Genomic DNA, 17,765 nt, shown 5'->3' with positions numbered 1-17,765 from the left:
TCAGGTTCTCAATTTCATAAAACCCAAGACACAGGAATTGTGAAGGAAGAGTGACAGCATGCCAATCAAGGATGGCAGAGATGCATTATCAAGACAGAAATCATGAAATAAATGATACATTTTCAATGCCATCTTAAATAAACAAAAGAAAGTAGGAGGATCGATGGTGGAAGAGCATTCAGATATAGAGATTAAAAAGAATGAAGCATTGAGGGTTTTTTTAAAAAATGAAGCCAAAAAACAGTGCAAGAGATATTAAGGGCTTTATATACTAATAGTAACACCTTTAACATGACCTGGTAACAAATTGGCAGCCAGTACAGATCTCTAAGCAGAGGTGTTATATGCCGACAGGATCTTATTCCTGTCAGCAACCATGCTGCTGCATTCTGGATCCACAGATGTCTTTAAAAACAGCAAAGATTCTTGTGGCACTTTAAAAACAAACAAATTTATTATGGTCCCCATGAGATTCTTTAGTCGAAGGGCCATGACTGTAACAGTAGTATACGAGTGCTTTAAATGTATGATGTGGATGTGACCTCCAATATCCATGACACATTGAAGGCCACATCGGGGATCAAAGTGAACTCAAGATTGACCAACCAAGGCAAGAGTGCCCAACATGATGCTCTCCAGATGCTCTTGAACTACAGCTCCCATTGGCTCCAGACAGCATGGCCAAAGGTTGGGAATGATGGGAGATGCCAAACTATCTGGAGGGTGCCATGTTGGTTGTCCCTGAACTAAGGCCTGAAACCATAAGCTTGTCTTCTTTCTGCACTGTGGAGTCAAGTAGCAGAAAAGAATCACCTCTGAAAGTTCTCAGCAAGCATCTTTGTTCAATTTCATCTGAAGACAAGGGGTGGCAGGAAGAAACTTCAATTTTTTTTTCTCCCCTGGAGAAAAAGCATGGGTCTCATCTTCTTAGTTGCGGCAAGAGTTAGCCTCTGACCCCTTCCAGACACAAGAAAGGTGTCTGCCCTGAAAGGCAAGCTTGTGTTGAGCAGCCGAATGAATAAAGCCACAGGAGAAAGAGGGGGGCATGTTTTATCCAAAACACATGTTTTTTGCCACTATTCTAGTTATCTGGAATATTTCCCGCATGTTTGTTGCCATGGCAACAGGCCCAGCATGAAAGACCTATTTACTAGGCCCTAGGATAAGAAACAGCCATGTGTTGTCAATTTTAGAGTTCTCTTTCTCTCTTCCCCCCCACACCCCGTCTCTTCCCCCCCCCCATACAATCCCCCTCTGCTGTATACCCGGATGGTACGGAGCCTAAAAACCCCAAGACGAGAACCATCCCTCCTGCTCACATCATTCCCAAGTAATTTTGTTTTCTCCTTGAGTGAGGTTTTCTTGGCTCTGCATGGAGAGTGACTGGGCAAGGAGCCATGGTGGGCTGCGGGGGTGGGTTCTGCTTTGAAGGAAACATTAAGAAAAAGTGTCTGGTGCCTTAGAGGCGTGATTTGAACAGGAGAGACTCCGAGACTGGACAAGAATTCACTGACAGAACAGGAGGTAAGTGAGCACTTCAGCTTTTGGAAGGGAAAGCCACTGAGTTAGCTGAGGCAAATCCTCTGTGTGTGTGTGTGTGTGTGTGTGTTGTGTGTGTGTGTGTCCTTTTACACCTTTGTTTTCTGGGTTCCTCAGGTACATTCAGAGAGTGGCTGAAGCTTTCTTCTTGCCACTTTCCCCCTTTTTTCTGTGAAGCGAGCAGCCTGTGGACAACCCAACCTGTAGGAAAATATTTGCATTTTGAACAGCACAACAGGAGAGCTGAGTTGAGCTAAGCTGGCTCACTTATGCTTCCGTTCAGAAGAGCAAAAGGGGAGACATTGAGGAGCTCATCTCAATTGTATCATAGAAGCCTCTCTGTATGGCAACAGAATGACACGAAAACAGTCCCGAGGGACTGTGGGAGCCTCTCAGAAGTGCTCTGGGGACCCAGAGTTGTCTGTGGCCTGTTTTATCTTCTAAGGATTCACATGTTCATTCTGTTATAAAGTCTCACAGAGGTACAAGGGAGTCTTCCATACATCAAAGGGCTCTGTACTAAAAGCAACGTGACACATGCTGGACAGAGCCCCAAGCTTCTGTCACCATTTAGGATTCAGAATAGTTGCTTCTGATTGCCGTTGGGGACATATCTGCTGCCTGGAGTCAGCAGGTGCAAGCCCCTTTGAGATATGACAGTAATTAAAACCAGTCCAGGTAATTTGCCTGAATTAATCATCCTATTAAAAGACAATTTTCTTTTCTTTTGCTTCAGTGTCCCTTTGCTGGACAAATTGGAGAGTGGAGGGATGGGTGAGTTAAGGGGAGGAAGGGATCGTCTGTCTTTGAAAAGGTGTGGTACAGTCCTCTATGCTGTGAGACTCCCTGGACAGAGCTTGTTTCACTGGGATTTGGGATCGCTGGTGCAATATCCCCTTTGTTGTATAGCATAACTCAAATGACGGATAATGGCTTGGGCTGGGGCATGTGCTATCAGAGCTCCATGAGCATTCCAAGTACAGGTGAATAGAAACCCGAAATAATGGTATGTTGGTAGCATATGTTGGTAGTGACAGTATCTGAGTACAAACCATTGCTGCATGTGGTTCTGTCATAATACCTAAGTATGACTGAGCACCGAACCCAGAGATGTAAGCCCACCTATGGTTGGTTGACACATCAATTTCCTGTCTACCGTAATGTTTGGGGAGCAGGGTTGGATGCTTATGGGTTTGGGTCTTTGTTTTGTGTTGTTTTTATGCATTCGGCTCTTAATTTTTTTGAGGGTTTTTGATGTTGTGGCCTCTTTTAGAGGGTGGGTTGTTCCACTATCTTATCTGTGTATTTTTGTTTTGTTCTGTTTTTAATTTTTTATTTCTGTTAGTTTTATATTGGTTTTAATCTTTTCATTGTATGTCGCTTTGGGTTCGTTTTTATGAAGAAAAGCTACTAATACATTGAATAACAAAATAAATAAATACTCTGTTGAAATCAATGTAGGATGCTGGTCCATCTAGGTCAGTATTGTCAACACCAGGGGTAGCCAATGTGATGTTTTCCAGATGTTGCTGGACTACAGCTCCCATCATCTCCAATCATTGCCCACGCTGGCTAGGGCTGTTGATAACTGTAAGCATGGGGGGGGCAGCTGAAACTTCTCCACATTGAGCACTTATGGGTTTCTATCATAAATTCAACAACATCTGGAGGGCAACACATTGGCTACCCTTTGTCTACACTGATTGGAAGTGCTTCATCAGCATTGCAGACAAAGTGCCTTCCCAGCTCTACCTGTAGATGCTGGAAACTGAATAGGGGATCTTCTGCATGCAAAGCATGTGCTCTTCCACCTTGGTCCCTTCCCAAGGGCTGAACTCTACTTTTTCACTGAAGTGCACCTGGCAAATCTCAAAACTGATGCTTCCTGGGAGTTTTATAGCAAGAGGAGCACACAGCATGATACAGTCATTACGTAAGAACTGTTCATCCCTAATATTCTGTGCGTTCTTCTGCTCAACTTTCCTCTAAAGTACTAGAGGTAACCACAACATAAGACAGGATATCAGACCGGGTGAACTTGTGCAAAAGATCTGAGAACATTTTCTCACAATAGTTTAATTTACACATTCACATTGTAATATACACATTCATATTGTTAAAGCATATATACATGTGTATGTATTGGACATATACATTGCCTCTGCCGTGCTGTATGGCTAGAATTTCCTGCAGAACAGCATGTTGATGCATGGATTCCTGAGAATCTTAGCATTCATGAATTTTTAAAAAGATGTCTTATTCCTCAAGGAAATTGAGATAATAAATGTTTCAAACCATGCAAAGTATCCAGTGTTCAAGTGCTGGGGTTTTGGTGCCTGTCTTTCCTTACCAGGTTTCTCTATTCATGTATCCTACCCCTCATCACTGACCCTCTCCTTGCCTCCTGCCATCATAGTGCTGCTTTCAAAAATAGTCTGTTTTGCAAAGATAAAGGACTGTGCTCAGAATAAAACATGCTAATTGAACAATATTATTATAATGAGCAAGCATATTTACATTATATATATATATATTGTTTGCATGATTGAACTCAAGACATGAATAGATGTCTTTTCTTCTTCCTCATCTTCGTCTTCTTCCTCTTCTTCTTTGCATAGAATAGGATTGCTAGAACACATTTATTACCTTCCCAGCCCTAACAAGTATCCCAGGATCAATCTGAGTTGGTCTGCATCTTTCACCACCCTTGATATTCTATGCATTTGCAGAAAGTTCCTAGACATGCTGAGGTTCCAATGGAAATGACTGGAAGTAAAGTTGGAGCTGTAGATTAAACACATCTTTGACACCCAGAAGGGCAAACAAGGTCATCACTGTGGTTCTCTCTGGCCTGTAGATTTGTGCTATAGACAGCTAGGCTCCCCTTTTGAAGAAAAGCATTCTTTCATATGGATATGGAGTGACTATTTCCATACCTTTGGCCAAAACAATACCTCCTGCCATCCCCTAAGAGCAAAAAATGCCAAGAACATTCATTCTGGCATGTGAACTATATGGCAACGGCAGAACATGCTGTCATGAGCCAAGGAAAATACCTCCTGACATTCCCTTAGAAATATAAAAGCCCAAGTTTCCTTGCAATATTAAATAACTTGAATATTAAAAACAAACAGAGGCCAGTAACGGGATGCATAGAGTAATTCCACGCACAACTGAATTTTCGCATGCACAGATGTGTAATGGCTTGGGGATCTTAATTCACAGCCAACCAGAAGTAAGCAGAAGAGGTTGTGATGTCACTGGCACTGTCCAGTAGGTAACCACAATACTGGTACAACTGCCACCCCACCCCCCACCCTTGCACATGTTCCATTTCATCTGTAGTACTTGATCAGTTGATCAATCAATCATTAAAAAAAACTCATTCATACTGCTGCCTGCCTCTGAGAGGCCTGTGTGATGGACTTTGAGATTATATGGAGATACTTGTGACTAGGATTAAAGCCTTACAAGAAAAGGGCTTTAGCTCAGCAGTAGAGCATCTGCTTTGCATGCAGAAGGTCCCAGGTTCAATCACCAGCATGTCTCACTAGCACTAGGAGAGAACTCTATATGAAACCTTGGAGATCAACTGCCGGTCAGTGTAGACAAAACTGAGCTAAGTCAACCAATGGTCTGAGTCAGTATAAGGCAGCCTCCCAAGACTGTCAGTTTCGGTTCTCTCATTTTCTCATTTTTCCAGTCTTAAATTCAGTTCTCCACAATTTCTGTGGCAATCTGAATTTTTTTTCCAATAAACTCATGAACATTCTTCAACATTTTTGTGTGAATTTCTCCTAATGAACACATTTTTGCATACAGTTTTGACTAATGATTTAGATCTCTGATTTAGAATGAGAGACTTGAGAAAGGAAGATCCTGCTGCATAGTGTTGGGCAAAGCAGCTCCTGTGGGGAAACAGCAACTTCTGAAAAGAGGCCAGAGTGCTGGACTTGACTGACTTTGGGGAAGATCCAGCAAGGGCATTCTGTCTTGTGTTTTTATGTTTTGTGTTATCCCCTCTAGACTCACAATTCCCTCCGAAACTCAGGGCTGATTCCACATACACATGTTCATCCGTTGGCAATAGCAGCATCCATTACGGGGGATGCATGTGTGAAATGAGACATCACAGATCCAAACCACTGACAGCTATCATATTGTTTCAGATACAATGCTCTACAGTGGAGCTTGTTCAATGCAAAGCTGCATTCACACCCTACATTTATTCCACTATTATGCTCCTTTAAACAGTCACAGCTTCACCCAAAGAATCCTGGGAAATGTAATTTGTTAAGGTTGCTGAGAATTGTTAGGAGACCCCTATTCCCCGCATAGACCTGCAATTCCCAAAGTTTCCTGGGAAGACAAATTGATTGTTAAGCCACTCTGAAAACTGTAACTCTGTGAGGGAAAAAAAGGGGGGGTCTCCTAACAACTCTCAGCACTCTTAGCAAACTACATTTCCCAGGATTCTTTGGGGGAAGCTATGGCGGTTTAAAGTAGATTAATAGTGGAATAAATGTATGGTGTGAATGTGGCCCAAGTCACTGAGTTTTTACAGCCACTAGTTTAGATGGCTTTAAAAGGAAATTGGACAAATTAAAGGAGGATAGGTCAGTCAGTGCTATTAGTTATGATGACAATATGGAAACACCATGTTCAGAGGCACTATGCCACTAAATGCCAGTTGGTGGGGAGCAACAGCAGAGCAGTCTTGTTTGTGGGCTTCCTGGGTGCATGCGATTGGCTAACAGGATGTCAGATTAGATGGTCCTTTAGTCCCAACTAATGTGACTCTTATTTTCTTGCATTCTCAAGCATTGAGAAATAGAGTGATGTACTAACCAGTCTTTGGGACTCTCCCCAGGCTATGACCCCCAACCCCAAGCCACACCTACCCTTTCCAGACCACACCCCTCACAGGCCCTGCTCCCCATCCTCTTCAAGTGCTTTTGCAAAGCTGGAATGCATCCTTGAACTGCAGTCATGTTTCTTGCCCGAATGGAACATGGAGAGATGTGTGTGTGGTGTGTGGTTGAAAAAACCCTCTGACTTTTGCCTAGTTGGAATGTAGCCTACTGTACAAGGTAAACCCACATTGATTGTTCTGCACACTTGTGCCTCTGGCTTCACCCACCTCTGACAAGAGGCCCCTGGAAGGTTCCTAGGAAGGAATGTGGCCCTTGGGCTGAAACAGTTCCCTACCACTATTGTAAGTATTACAACATAATAATTTAGAGCTCTTTAAAAAAACCAAGATGCTAAAAGCTAAGCACTTATTCTGAGAGCAAAATTGATGCATGGGTAAGGAAAGATGGGCTTTCTCTCTTCCCATGGGTTACCTTCAGTGACGGCTGGTGCCTCCTTGTCTCTGGGGCAGTGGAATCTGCTCTGGGTTTTAGTCTGAACTTTCAAGGAGCTGTCCATGGTGCTTTGGGATTCCACTGCCACACGGACATGGAGCCACCAGCCATCACTGAAGGTAATACTGGTTACATTCCCAGAGCCCTTCCCCTCCAGATGCCCTTCTTCTCATCATGCACTCTTCCCAGAATCAGAGTTCAACTGGGCAAGGAGGAGTTCTAGTGACAGATTATGGAAAGGTAAACCATGGGAATGGGCTGACCTCTTCTCAAATGCTCACCCCTTTTCCTCTTAAAACTGGGCCCCATCCCACATTTTAAACACTGTGGGGGCAAATCTAGGTTTTAACCAGGGTGGGGAACCTTTTTTCAGCCTGAGGGCCACATTCTGTCATGGGTAACATTCCAGGGGGCACATGTCAGTAGTAGGCATGTGCCCCCCAAAGATACAAGCTTGTATCTTTATCCTGTAGGGTACATTCCAGCCACACAAATGTGAGAGGTTTTCTACACACCCACCCACATTTCTCCAAGGACATATACCAGACAGGCAAAAATACTCAAGGAGTGCTCAGAGCAAGTGTGGCGAGGGTGGCGGTGGCCTGGGAGAGAGTTCTGAGGACCAGATAAAAAGGTCTTGAGGGCCACAGTTTCCCCACTCTTAGTTTACTGCTGTCATCTGGGGTAACTTGATCCTCAGTCTACTTATATGCCAATAACTATAAGTTATCTGTACATCATTGCATGCCCTTTCGCCTTCAGTCTGCTGAACTGAAGAGAGTCCTGTTGATTCAAAGCCATGAAATGCCAAAGCATCTTGCAAATCCTTTACAAGGGGCTATGTGTAAGGGTAACCCTGCAGTTTGTTTTGGAGCAGCCATGGCATGTGCCAGTGGCTGGGATGCCCAGACGACCAGGGCTATGTTTATAATAACAGTGTTATGTGCGTAGTAAGAGCAGCCTATAAAAGGTAATGCAGGCTGGTGGTTGTAGAGGAGAAATGTAAACATGCAGCTCAAGGTTAGAAGCAGACACGCTGGGCTATGAAGAAACTTGCCTGTGATACAGAGATGGAATTGAGACTAGAGGAAGCCTAGCATGGAGACAGTTTAAGGAGAACCCTGCCTGCCAGGGCACAAAAACGCAAAATCTGACAATATTAGGAGATATAGATTTTGCTTCTGTCTGTTTGCGAGTGTTATGGGAATGATGACAGCCTTGTCTGTCATAATGCTTTCATGAAATCTGCCACAAGATTTGATCTCGGAGGTTTAGTTTCATGTTTTCAAATCAACAGCACTATACATTCTTTGATCTTGTGATATTGGTATCTGTGTGGGTTCTGTCCAATGCAGCACTAAATTGGGCTCCTTTGGGAGGAAGGGGAGGATATCAATTCAGCAACAACAACAACACCCCTATTCTCGCACCAAGGACCACTGCTCAAGAGCTCCCCACTCCTATTTCACATTGCTGAAAGTAGACCCAGTGGTCAACATAGCGCTGAGTTAAAGTCACCTGGTGGGATGCTTGTCCCACTGCTGAAATGCTTTGCGCCAGTGGAATATTGTTGCACAAGAGAAGGCATAAGCAGATTACACAATCTGTTGCGTAATGAGTTTCTGCTAGCACAACTGTTGCATTAGATTCCTCTCATGCCCAACGTTAAAAATCACCAAATTAATACAGCCCTTCGCTAGATGTTGTATACAGTGGTGTTTTTTTTAAAAAAAAAACACCTTATATCTAGAGTGGCTACTTGGGCATCAACAAAAAAAGAGAATAAAGGAAGACACTGCATAAAATGTACATATGCTCATAAAGGCACAAATTTATTTATGATGTCTTCAATAGAAAAATACTACATCTCACCATTGTGGAGAAGACTGTGACCAGGTGGCCTGTATGAACTGCTGTTCAGCTGCTAACTGTTGATAGGCAACTTCAAGCCCCCTCCTATTCTCCCTTCTTATGCTCCTTAGTCTTTAAATTGGACTTGAACCAGAGCTCCCTTCAAACAGAGGACACCTTCAAATAGAGGAGTGTCCTCTGACAGCCCTTCAAAATAGAGGCCTGCCCTCTGCAAAGTAGGGCACACAGCCACCCTGCTTGTGTCCTGCATCTGCCTCCCAAACAGGGTCCTCAGAGCAGTTGCAAAATCATTTTTTAACAAATGGTATTAGAATGATAAATCAACAAGAGTACAGAAGCAACAGCACATAAACCACAAAACCAGAGAGAGAGAAAATATGCCATCAATAAACAGTGTTGTAAATTGTGTATTGAAGCAGAGTCATCTGACCACACTCCACAAAGTGGATAGCAGGGTCTCCCTGGGCAGTGAGCTCCATAATTTGGGCACAGCAGACAAGATTTTATATCCCCATCATCCACATTCCCCAAGTGGGACAGGCAACAGGGCTTCACCTGACAACAGTAGTATGCAGGGAAGTTCATGCAGAAGAGGACAATCTTTGAGATACCCTGGTCCTACAGCATTTAGGGCTCAAACCTACACTTTGAATTGTGCCTGGAATCAAACTGGGAGTCAGTGTGTACCAGTTTCTTGGGCTCTATGCAGCTACTTCACAAATTAATAATGCAAACACAATTACAATTTGTTAAATTTTCAAGTTTAAATCAGGTAGCAAATACAGCAACAACAATACAACATGTCCCCATGGAATATAGCATATACTGTATGTTCAGAATATAATAGTTCCCAAAGTTCCATGCATCCACCAACGTACCAGTGCAGGAGTTGCTTGCAGAGAAGTTCAAGATAGGAAGATCAGGGGTTCCCACAGACAAAACCTTTAAAGCTCTAAATAAAATACAAGATAGATACAAATACATAAACCCACTAAAAGGAATTTACTCTTCCATTCCCTCCTACACACATAAATTGTAATGCCATTTCCTAATTCAAGGTGACAAAGGCCTGGCTCTTGCTCCATGGCATTAACAACTTCTTTCCTCTCCAGCCCTTTCTCTCTCTGCAATAAATCTAACAACTAAATCCTTCCTTAAGGTTTCCCCATCCACAGGGCCAAACCAATAATCCATAGGAGTTACAAATGCAACTGATATAATATTGGTATAATATGGACAGATTACTGGGCTCTTATTAGGAACTATGTTGCTGTATTGTGCACCAGTTGACATTTCCATACACTTTTCAAGGATATTTTCACAACATGCTAACCTGCCGTACTAAACTACCTCTTGCAATCTCATCCTCTGATATCACAGCGTTACACAAAAAAGACCCATTTGAATGTGCCCCCATGTAGAACTTTTCCATTCTGAGTCAGAAGAACAGAAGCTTTAAGACTACAAAGTCCATGATGCAGTTTGGCCTTGAGCAAGAAAAATGAAAATAAAGTATGCTGATGTCATCATCCCAAGCCTAAATAAATTGAACCAAGGCATTGAGAAATTAATGGGAGAGCTAAGAGTTGAGCAAGTTTCAAACTGAGCATGGAGTTTGCTGTAGAAATCCATTGCTTGGGTCCAGGGAAGTGGAATGCTTCTTGCATTTTGGCCATCATTTATGTTCCATTTGTTTTTCTTTTAATTGTTTTAAATAAAGTTGGGGGGCAGGATTTACAATACAGTTTGGAATGAAGATAGGCTGCTGTACCAAAAGCTTCTCAAAACCTTGGAAATACCTACAGATGTCATGTCCCTTTGGCTAATTATTATCACATCCCTAGGATCCTCCAGCAGATCACCAGGATGCTCAAGATGTTCCGCTGCCCCTCGCTCAAGAATCTGCCCTTAAAATGCCAAAAATGAGCCCACCTTTAGCAAGAGAAGAGGATGGAGGTCACTGTTCTTTTGCATAGATGTCAAGACAGCATGCCTCAAGAGGGTTCTCTCTGGATTGACAACAATGTTACATGAAGGAGCATCTGCCATCATTCATGAGCAACGAGCACAATGTGCGGCCCTGAGGCTAGCCACAAGGTCAGAACCCTGACCTCCAAAAACACAGCCCCACGGGCTGGAATGTGTTTCCACAGCAACCTGTTGGGTTTGGATTTCCCCACTCTCCACCCCCACTTATCAAGGGGGCTGTTTCTGTTTTGGCAGCTAATGGAGCAGCCTGGGAGTGTAACTGGATCCACAGCTGAAATTAAAGTAATGGCCTGGCTCGTTTAAGGAGTTTGATGGATGGGGAACCCCTTGGGGTGAGTGGAGGAGGAGGCTGGATGCTCAAGGCCGAGTCTTAGGAACTGGTGCTGAAAGCAGAAGACCACCTGTCCTTGTTGCTCCAATGCCCTCCTTCTAATCTGAGTCCCACCTGGGCTGTTTGTGGTCTGGTGGGTGGTTAAATTCTAACTGGAGAGATCCACTGAGAGGCAAAGCCAAGCTGTTTGCTTTAGCTCAGAGCTCTTGCTTGCTGTTTGGGGTTTTTGTTTTTTTTAACCTTTCAAGTGGTAACTGAGGTTGTGTTGTGGGGAATGTAGGCAAACATGGGGCGAAACAAAGAGGAAGTTGCCCATCCAGCCTCAGCGCGGCAGAAGTAGCTGATAGTTTAGCTTCTCATATTTCTAACTGAGGCCTTTCCAGACCATGAGTTTGTTATTATTTATATAGCCCCATTTAAATGCTACACCTATGACAGATGATAAATGAACCTTGAAAAGTTGGAACAATTGATTTTCCCTGACCACTGCTATTGCAAATGGTCTGTGCTGATCCATTGCTCCAGCTAGGAGAAAATGTATGGGAGCCCATGATGAAATCTGCAAATTCTCTCTCTCTCTCTCTCTCTCTCTCTCTCTCTCTCACACACACACACACACACACACCATAACCTTTTTAAAAAACAGTATCTGAAGGGGCCAGCACAAAAGGTAAAGGGGCTGGGTCCCTGTGATGTTCCTATATTAATGTATATATGGTAAGTGTTGTTGTTTTAGAAGATACATGGTAAGTGGAGTGAAAGAGGGGGAGTGAATGGGCAGTAGAATGCGAGATGATTGGCTGAGTGTTTAAAATGGCTGAATGTATAAAAGGAAGAGTGAGAGTGGAATAGGGGGAGAGAAGAGAAAGAGTGGATTGCTTGGTGGGGTTTGAGAGAGTTGTTTGCCAGGAGAGAGTGAAGAAGGAGGGGGGTGGAGTTCGGATTAGTATTGAGTAAAACCATATGCTTATGTGCCTTAAGAAGAAATCTTGTTAATCTTGTTAGCTTTGTTATCTGTAATAAATACTTAATTTGGTTTACCAAAGGCCTGATCCTTGGCTGGGGTTTCACAGACCAGAAGGGAGGGTAAGGTAATGACCAAGGCTGAAGGGGAACTGTAACAAATGGTGGCAGCGGTGAAGAGAATAACAATACCAGTATTCAGAGTCTCTGGGAATAGTAGTATTGGGACGTTACTGGTGGTTGCCTAGCAGGGGGATCTGTTGAGATCTGTGCTAGAGCGGATAGGTAAACCATAAGAGAGAGCGGTCCGGACTGGTGGAGTCCCTGGTGGTGCCTAGTGACAGGCAGTAGCCACGCGCAGGTAGGAACCTGACAGGGAGAGCCAGGGAAGGACGCCTCACAGTCCCCTGCGGCCCTCCCTTGTAATTTAAGTAATACATATTTGATCTTCCATGCAATCGCCACAAGCTGCACCTTTTGCATATTTGTGGCCTTACTGTTTAACCACTTTCCCTCTATATCCATTACTGTGTGCAACTGAAAACTAAGCATAACACTGGATTAGAGTAGCCATTTATGCAGCAGTGCCAAAAAAAAGGGATTTGTATCACCAGAAAAGAAGACACAATTTTGCATAAAAATTTGCTTATGGGAATATATAGCCACAAATTTTAGAAATAATTAATTAAATTCTTACACCTCACTGTAGTGTGGAAGACACTGGGCGAGCTGTTTGCTCAGTCTGCTATCAGAAACTGTTGATACGCAGCTTCAAGGCCCCTGCAGTCTCTTTTAATGGTTCCTTGTTTTTAAACCAAACTTGGACTGGACAGCCCTCAGATGCTAACAGTGGAGATTGGTGGTTCTGATGTCAGTGGGGCAGTGAATCTGCTCCAGGTTTGAGTCTGAACTTTCAGGTTTGGCACCTTGGACAGCTCCTTGGACAGGTTCTTGAAAGTTCAGACTAAAACCTAGAGCGGATTCACTGCCCCATGGACATTGGAGCCACCAGCCTCTACTGAATGCTAACCATCAGCTATTTGTACCTGCTCAAATGTTACTTTTGCCTTAGGTTTAGAATCAGGTGTTTTGTTAAGATGAGGGATTATCCTTATTCCTCTCCCCTTCTGACCCACACCATAACACTCCAGGCTCTGCTTCCTAATGTGGTATGCATTAATTGTTGAAAAACATCTAGCCATTATATGTATTTATATGTCAGTAGCCTATAAGTGGCATAAAAAGTGCTTTCATTATATGTATTCATACTGTTTATTTAATTCTGTGGCAAATTAAAAATCTATATTTATTATACAGCCATGAGAGTGGCTGTATACTATAGCCAGCAGGGATTTTTCACTTTCTGCAAAGTTAAATTGAAAATACCCCCATGCCATTCTGCTGCTTCCCAGAAGCTCATTTCAAAACAAAACCTTACAAAACCTATAGTCCTAAACTCAGAAACACTTGCTTAACAACCCTGTAAGTTTTCATGGTGATACACAAACAGTCAAGAGAGAATCGAAAGTTCCAAGTGTAAAACGAGGAAAAAAATCCCGACCCCTTTTGGACTTTTTTCTGTCAGTGGTCTTATAATTTGTTGAAATTGATTAAAAATCAGCCATGTTCAAAGAGTACCTCTAATCCTGTTACTGACCTTGCCCCATACTCTGACCTTCATCTTCTGCAGTTTAAACATTTAAAAAATGCCTGGCTGATTTTTAATTAATTTAATAAATTTTACATTGAACTCAATGATAATGTTGGACATGCTCAGTAAGAACCAACTGTCGGCGTTCTAAAAGCCAGACTCACAGCTCCTGGGCTTACCAAATCAGGGGGCCACACCCACTCCAGACCTTTATTTCATTTGAGACAGTCATGGCTTCCCCCAGAGGATCCTGGGAAGTGTAGTTTGTGAAGGGTGCTGAGACTCCTATTCCCCTAACAGAGCTCCAGTGGCCAGAGTGGTTGAACAGTCAGCCCTCTTCTGGGGATTGTAGCTCTGTGAAGGGAATAGGGCCTCTCCCAGCAACTCCCAGCCCCCTTCTCAAACCACACTTCCCAGGATTCTTTCAGGGAAGCCATGGCTGTTTAAACTGGAATAAATGTCTGGTGTGGATGTGGCCAGAGACAACTTTGGTTTAAATCTGCATGGGAGACTACATGTGCCTGCTGTAGAATACAAAGGTGGGGGAATCCCTGAAAAACAATGATACTGTTCACAATGTTTTCCTTCTGGAAAGGAAATGGGCTTTCCCTCTGCCCAGTGCCCACCCACCCAATCTCCTCCCCTTCCCCTTCCTCCCTACCCCCCTTCTGTCCCTTTCCCCTTCCTCCCCATCCCTGCCCCTCCCCCAGGTCAGTTTCACCTTTCCTAAGCATGATTGTGCAAGAGTAAATCCCATTGAACTCAAAAGCATGCAAATGATCAAACCTGCCATCCTCTCCCCTCCCTCTTGCCCCTTCCCTCTCCCTGCATGAATGCCTTCCACCCCTCCCCTCTCCCCATGGTCAGTTTTACCTATCCTAAGCATAATTGCATGGGAGTAAATCCCACTGAAATCAATAAGCATGTAAATGATTAGACCTACCCTACCCTCCGCCTCCCTCCTAACCCTCCCTCCTGCCCCTCACCTTCCCCTTCCTTTCCCCTCCTGTCCCCTCAGGTATTAGTGAAAGTAACATTCAAAATGCATTATATTGGTGAAACCTGCTGGCAAAAATGAGTGAATGACAGTGAGTATATTAGGCAAAATTGCATTAAAAGGTATTAGAGAGATTGTACTAAAATGCTGATGAATTTTCATGAGGATGTGTTTTTTTTTAGATCGTAAACTGATTCAGAAACTTGATGAATTTAAGACTGGAAGAATGAGAAACTGAGAGAAACCAAAATTACCAGATTCACTCATCCATAGAAAATCTATCCTTGGTGCTAGATACTTCTCATAAAGGATAGTGTTCATCAGCATGTATGTGTACTAGAGACAAGCTTAAATTTACTTTAGTTTTATGCTGCTTTTCCATTGCAAACTGTGCCCAAAGCAAATTAAAGCAAAACATCAAATTATCAAAATATATAACGTTTGTGAGGGATACCCAAGCCCTTTACAAAACAGATCATATAAGACAAAAAAAAAAATTTTTTTTAAAAGGATAAATTCAATATTTCAATGAAATAATCTAGGTTTAATAAATAAGTACAGAGGTAAATTAAAACTAACAGGACAAAAATCCAACCCATTGCAAACTAATAGCTCTAGTCTTGCAGCTCTCCAAGAGGTTATGGCATCCCGACTTAAATACAGTCCAGAGGGAGCAGAGTGCATGGCATGGAGAAAGTGGATAAAAAAAGGTCTCTCTCTCTGTCTGTCTCTCTGTCTCTCTCCAGTGATGGACACCAATTTGGATGGCTTTAAAAGAGGATTAGCCAAGGCTATCAGTGGCTACTAGTTATGATGGCTATGCTCTGCCTCCACAGTTGGAGGCAGTATGGTTTTGAATATCCGTTGCTGGAAACCCCAGAAAGGGAGAGTGTTCTGGTCATCTGGTTGGCTACTGTGAGAACAGGATGCTGGACTACATGGGCCACTGGCCTGATCCAGTGGGCTCTTCTTATGTTCTTATGTTATGTTCCCTTGTTCTCATCAGCCTGGATGGTTCACAGCTGGCTCCTTCATCTCTCATCCAGAGGAGACTGGTAGCAACAAAATGAGAGTGTTGAGGAGTGGCAATGATGGGAAGACATCTTCCTCGGGTGCTCAGGTGTTCTGAGGGCATCTATCTGTCCACTACAAGATTTAACTTGGAGACATCCTGGGGAGGGCAGCTGAATCCTAAAGAATGCTGTCTCTAGCAATTTAGAGTAACAGAAATAGGGTCAGTGATTCCCCTCTCCGAAGACTAATAATAATAATAATAATAACAACAATAACAATAACAACAACAACAACAACAACAACAATAATAATAATAATAATAATAATAATAATAATAATAATAATAATGCAAGCTGGGATATATGCATACAGACCCAGCCCTCTTCTCCTCGTACCAGCAGCCCCAGATGAGTTCTCCAAGACAAATCAATGCTGTTAACTGGCTTTCACAGTGAGAAAACCAATGCTACACCTATGAATTTAGCCCCTTTGCTCTGTACATGCCTCTGTCTCCCTTCTGTGTGTCAGCCTTAAATATGCTTTGGGAAAGACTCAGTCTTCCATGGGAACCACAGCAAAAAGCTCCATTTGCTCACTTCACCCCACCCCACCCCCAGCGTTGTGGCCCGGCAGGGGGCCTGGACCTCCTCCCCCATGAAGCAGGGAATGGGAGCTGTTGTCCTGCAGAAACTGCCTTCCTCCCCCGTTTGCATGCAAAAGTCTTGCAGCAGGAGATTCTGTAGGCGTGGACATAGCACTGCCAACAGTGGGATTTGCATACATCAACGCCACAGACAAGGAGCCTGCCATGGGTTTGTCAGCCCGAGTTACAGATGATACGGGCCAGAGGCATTGTCTGCCCCTAAGCCACCCCTGAAAAGATCCACTTTCAATATCTGAAATAATTTCTCCCTGGGTTATTAGAAGTGAGTGGCGGCCAGTTACTGCGAGGTCTCCAGCTGTGTAGCCGATGGGGCTTTCATAGCCTTTAGCAGCAAGGCTGGTCCTTTATGAGAAAAAAAGAGGGTTTTCCTGTGGGAAGAAAGGTTGCCCATAGCATGTCCATGTCACTGTTGGTTCTCTGGACCTTGAACAGGTTCTGTCATACTTGACTTGCACTAAGGAGCGCCATGATTTTCCAGGCTCATGGTGACTAGGGATGGGAGAAGAATTCGATTCAATTTGCCTCTCAAGCTGAATTTATCAAATTTCCAAACTTTCCAACTTTCCAAAACAATGTTGTTGTTGACTTCCGGGAAGGGTGACTTAGCCTGTGCCTGCTTTTGAGACGGGCTCCTGCCTCAAAAGAAGCTTATTCAGATATATCAGTCAGTTTTTTCTTTTTTTTTTGACTGATTAAACTTCTCCCGGGTAGGGAGAAACGAAGAGATTAACCTCAAAGCCTATTTTTGTTGGGACGACCAGATCTCATTAATTTATGGGACGAGGTCCAGCCGACGAAGGTGGGACGGATTTTCAACAGCAAGCTCTATCTGTTAAAGCGAACGTTCATCTTATCTTCTAAGAGAGAACGCACTAACAGGCAAGCACCCTTCTTTCTATATTTTTCTTTTACTTGACTTAAATTGTTGCTGTTTAAAAGAGATTTGCCAGATTGATCAGTTTTTGACATCTCACTGGGGAGCCATAACTTCTCTCTGCTACGCACTAATTAATAGCTTATCTCTGTTTTTGTTGCAAAAAGCTGTCCTGGATTTGCATTCTAAAGATATACACAGAAGAGGGATTTCTATTCCAGATTTTTATTTTGAAAAATATTATACTGTTTTGAGACTACTCTCTTTTTGGTCTATTTTATTTTGACGAATCTGTTTCTTGACGATTGCCATTAATTGTTTCGATCCTGGGAACTGCATTTTGTTTACTTAACTATTGGAGAGATAAGGCTGTCTGCTTTGTTTATACTGTGATGTCACCAAGTTTGGAGAATTAACCCAATTGTTGCTGAAATAAGAAGTGGTTTTCCTATATTTTTCTTTTAAAATGGCAATTAAGAAAGTGGCTGAAAATCTGGAAATAACT

The 17,765-nt window shown here is 43.1% G+C and overlaps 1 protein-coding gene across 1 annotated transcript in view; it reads left to right on the top strand.

The window, feature by feature from the left end:
- Nucleotides 1–1,435: 1,435 nt before the first annotated feature.
- CDON (cell adhesion associated, oncogene regulated) overlaps nucleotides 1,436–17,765 on the top strand; it is a 157,481-nt gene continuing 141,151 nt past the window's right edge. The window contains exon 1 of the mRNA XM_061593447.1: nucleotides 1,436–1,524. The gene's annotated coding sequence lies outside the window, so the exon portion shown is untranslated. The remainder of the gene's footprint in view (nucleotides 1,525–17,765) is intronic.

The sequence above is a fragment of the Rhineura floridana genome, chromosome 12, assembly GCF_030035675.1.
Source record: "Rhineura floridana isolate rRhiFlo1 chromosome 12, rRhiFlo1.hap2, whole genome shotgun sequence".
In the NCBI taxonomy this organism is placed as follows: domain Eukaryota; kingdom Metazoa; phylum Chordata; class Lepidosauria; order Squamata; family Rhineuridae; genus Rhineura; species Rhineura floridana.
The sequence above is the reverse complement of the archived record's forward strand: the minus strand, read 5'-3'. Positions and strand labels throughout refer to the sequence as shown.